This window comes from Pristiophorus japonicus, chromosome 32, assembly GCF_044704955.1.
Source record: "Pristiophorus japonicus isolate sPriJap1 chromosome 32, sPriJap1.hap1, whole genome shotgun sequence".
NCBI classification, from domain to species: domain Eukaryota; kingdom Metazoa; phylum Chordata; class Chondrichthyes; family Pristiophoridae; genus Pristiophorus; species Pristiophorus japonicus.
Window position 1 is genome coordinate 8,369,911 of NC_092008.1, and position 5,065 is coordinate 8,374,975.

Consider the following 5,065-nt stretch of genomic DNA (forward strand, 5'->3'; position numbering starts at 1 on the left):
ATTTGGCACGCTGTGAGGGGCCAGTGATCATGGTGAATGACAACACGTTCACTTACACACTGTGTACACTGGGCACCGTGTGAGGTGCCAGTGATCCGGGGGAGTACAATCACACTCATTAACACTCTGTCTATACCAGCTCCCCTGCGAGTAGGCAGTGATCTGGAAGAATTTTAACACACTTCCTCATACATTATCTATATTGGGCTCTCTGTGTGGGGCCAGTGTTACGAATTAATATTAACACACTCACTCACACACTGTCCACACTGAGCTCCCTGTGTGAGGTCTGTGATCAGGGTGAATATTAACACACTCACTCACACACTGTCTACACTGGGCTCCTTGTGTGAGGCCTTCGATCAGGGTGAATATTAACACACTCACTCACACACTGTCTACACTGTGCTCCCTGTGTGTGGCCCTGTGATCAGGGTGAATATTAACACACTCACTCACATGCTGTATACACTAGGCTCCCTGTGTGAGGCCTGCGATCAGGGTGAATATTAACACACTCACTCTCACACTGTCTACACTGGGCCCTCTGTGATGAGGCCTGAAATCAGGGTGAATATTAACACACTCACTCACACACTGTCTACACTGGGCTCCCTCAGACTGGCCAGTGATCCGAGTGAATACTAACATGCTCACTCACACACTGTCTACACTCTGCTCCTTCTGTGTGGCCCTGTGATCAGGGTGAATATTAACACGCTCACTCACACGCTGTATACACTGGGCTCCCTGTGTGAGGCCTGCGATCAGGATGAATATTAACACACTCACTCTCACACTGTCTACACTGGGCCCCCTGTGATGAGGCCTGAGATCAGGGTGAATATTAACACACTCACTCACGCACTGTCTACACTGGGCTCCCTCAGACTGGCCAGTGATCCGATTGAATACTAACATGCTCAATCACACACTGTCTGCACTGAGCTCCCTGTGAGGGGCCAGTGATGCGGGTGAATATTAACGCACTAACTCTCACAATGTCTACACCGGCTCCCTTCAAGGGTTCGTTAATCACTGGGAATATTGACACGCTCACCCACACAGTTTTTTCACTGGTCTCCCTTTGAGGGGCCTGTGATCCAGGTGAATATTAACTTGCTCACTCACACATTGTGTACACTGGGCTCACTGTGAGGGGCCAGTGATCAGAGTGAATAATAACACATTCGCTCACGCACTTTCTACACTGTGCTGCCTGTGAGGCATAGACGCATAGAAGCATAGAAGCTAGGTGCAGAATCATGCCATTCGGCCCTTCGAGCCTGCATCGCCATTCAATAGGATCATGTCTGATCATTCAACCTCAGTACCCCTTTCCTGCTTTCTCTCCGTACCCCTTGATCCCTTTGGCTGTAAGGGCCACATCTAACTCCCTTTTGGATATATCTAACGACCTTGTCTCAACAACTTTCTGCTGTAGAGAATTCCACAGGTTAAGCACTCTCTGAGTGAAGAATGTTCTCCTCATCTCGGTCCTAAATGGCTTACCCCTTATTCTTCAACTATGAACCCTGGTTCTGGAACTCGCCCGCAAAGTGAACATTCTTCCTGCCTCTAACCTGTCAGATCCCGTCAGAATTTTATGTTTCTATGAGATCCCTCTAATTCTTCTAAACTCCAGTGGATAAAGGCCCAGTTGATCCACTCTCTCCTCGTGTATCAGTCCTGCCATCCCAGGAATCAGATTGGTGAACCTTCGCTGCACTCCCTCAATAGCAACAGTGTTCTTCCTCAGATTAGGAGACCAAAACTGTGCACAAAATTCAAGGTGTGGCCTCACCAAGGCCCCGTACAACTGCAGCAAGACCACCCTGCTGCTATACTCAAATCCCCTCGCTATGTAGGCCAACATACCATTTGCCTTCTTCACTGCTGGTTGTACCTGTATGCCAACTTTCAATGACTGATGTACCATGACACCCAGGTCTCGTTGCACCTCCCCTTTTCCTAATCTGCTGCCATTCAGATAATATTCTGTCTTCACGTTTTTGCCCCCAAAGTGGATAACGTCACATTTATCCACATTCTACTGCATCTGCCATGCATTTGCCCACTCACCTAACCTGTCCAAATCACCCTGCAGCCTCTTAACATCCTCCTCACAGCTCACATCGCCACCTAGTTTAGTGTCATCTGCAAACTTGGAGATATTACACGAATTCCTTCATCTAAATCATTGATGTATATTGCAAAGAGCTGGGGTCCCAGCACTGAGCCCTGCGGCACTCCACTCGTCACTGCCAGCCATTCTGAAAAGGATGCATTTATCCCGACTCTGCTTCCTGTCTGCCAACCAGTTCTCTATCCACGTCAGTAAATTACCCCCAGTACCATGTGCTTTGATTTTGCACACCAATCTCTTGTGTGGGACCTTATCAAAAGCCTTTTGAAAGTCCAAATACACCGCATCCACTGGTTCTACCTTGTCCACTCTGCTAGTTACATCCTCAAAAAATTTCAGAATATTCGTCAAGCATGATTTCTCTTTCATAAACCCATGCTGACTTGGACCGATCCTGTCACTGCTTTCCATATCCAAGTGTGGGCTGGCCTGAGCTGCCCTGGGGCCCTCGCCTCTTCTGAGCCCCAAACTCACGCCTCTCTTGGGCCCCAGTCACTTCCATCTACAAACTCTGGCCACTCCTTCGCACCAACCTGGCCCCGCACTGCAATCAGCGACCTGGCTTTGCAGTCGTCGCCCTCCTGCAGCAGCACGGTTCCGGCCGGCAATACCATCAGCAGGCCGCGCCCATTGGAAGGAGCAGCGTGCGGTGGCCCGGCCCGGAAATCGGTGCGGTCCCGGCCGGCAAGACCATCAGCTAATTGAAAGGTTCAATGATAAATGGAGATTAGAATTCTGAAAGTTGCAGGTCTGATAGATAGAGACCAATGAAAGCGGGTCTGATGGATTGGAATCTGATTGATGGGGTTCTAATAAATGGAGGTTATTAGCGTGTTAGATCATGTCTAATACAGGCAACTCTCGATTATTCATACACGGATCTAACTGAGAACCCGCTGCAACGGCACTTTTAAAAACTGTGATTCTGTCCCGTGTACACGACCATTAAACCCACCCCACACACATTCCTGCGCTGACACACAGCATTATCACTACACACAGAGGAAGGGCTTTATTTTCTAATAAAGTTTAATGCTGTATCGACCTTAAAGGAATCCTTGTAGAGTAACATTTGTACTTATTTTTTACGCAGTTCGGGAGTCAAGCCTATGCACATGGATCACTTCTGAATTCCGATTTATATATTTAGAAAACTTCCAATCAATCTCGTCAATCAAGTTAACTCAGATCTGGACAGTCTGTCCGCTCATACTGCGACCCATCCTCACGTTATCAGATCGAAGGCATTGCTCCCAAATCCGCTCTTTTAAGGCACTGTCCAGATCATCACGCTGGAAGTAAGTTCAGAGGGGCCAAAGATTTATCCAACTCTTCCTCTCTTCCCTGCCGTTTTTCCGTTTACTGACACTTCTGCAACTCTATTCATAGGCAATCAGATCAGCAGACTGTCACTTCGGAACTCCTCTCCAAACATAAAGAAATTGGGATAAATCTTGGTGAATGTGCTCTTGTTTAGTCTGGAGTATCACTGAGGGTGCCGCCCGGCCTCGCGGGTAAGAAAAGCCGAGTCTCATTCGACCTCCAGGACCCAAGCATTCTCGGCAAGTACGTGCACTCGCCCTAGCGGCAAAATTGTTTACAAGGAATAGCCCGATCCCGGAGGGCCTCAGATAATCGAGAGTTGCCTTGTAGATGAAAATTTGATGATTAGAGGCCTAATGGATAGGAATCTGCTTGATGTGGTCTGATTGCGGCCTGACTGATGGGAGTCTGACTGATAGGTGTCCAATAGATATGGGCACCGCAGATGGGATCAGATGGATGTGGTTTGATTGAAGTCAACCTGATGACGGGTGTCTGATTGATGGTCATCCAAGAGATGGGCCTAATTGGACGTGACTGTGAAGGATGGCGGTCTTACTAATGCGGGTATTGCAGCTGGGTCTATCTGAATGGGTATCGGTGAGAAAACATAGGAACACAAGACTAGGATTAGGTCATTTAGCCCCTCGAGCCTGTTCTGCCGCTCAATGAGATCGTGGCTGATCTGTGCCCAAAATCCTTAGAACCACATTTGCCCCATATCCCTGAAAACCTTTGCTTGGTTAGACTTAACATTATCAATTGATCTAACACGAATTGCCGCTTGTGGAAGAGGATCTGATAGCTAGGGTGCGATACGGCTTTGGTTGATGGAGACCCGACTGTTGGAGGTGTTGTTGATGATCGTTTCATAAATGGAGGTTTGATTTCTGTGCGTCTGATTGATGTGGGTGTGATTGATGGGGTCTGTTTGATGTATGTCTGATTGATGGGGGCCTGATTGATGTGGGTGTGATTAGGGTCTAATTGCTGTGATGTGATTGATTGAGCTGCGGTTAATGGGGGTGTGATAGATGCGGATCTGATTGCTGATGTTCTGATTGATCGGGGTTTTATTGATAATAATCTGATAGTCAAAGCTGCTCACTTCTTGCCTCATGTTCCGCCTTGGACACAAAGGACCAATCAGCGCTCAGCACCTTCAAACCTTCAGTGTTTCTGTTTCCACAAGCAACCGCAGCCCTTTATCTCACCGACCAATCAGAGGCCGATTTGACTGAATAGCAGCGTTCTGACCCGCGCGGTATAAATAGCGGGAGCGGCGACACCCGCCACATTTTCTGGAGCTGCGAGAATACACGGAGATCATAGTGAGTGGGCGCGGGGGGAAATGCACAGGGCGACGGTGTTGTACCGAGAGAGAGGGATTCACGGGGAAAGCGAAGCCAGGGGGAGAATGCACTGACACAGCGGGAATGCACTGGAATGCGGGGATCGATGGAGACCGGAATAATCCACGGGAATGAGAGAGATCGTCCCAAAGACGAGCTCCCTCTGACGCTGGAGGTGGAATTCTCAGTTTCAATCCTTGAATGCAGCCCTGAGTGTCCGATGAGAGGTCGTGCATTGGAACGA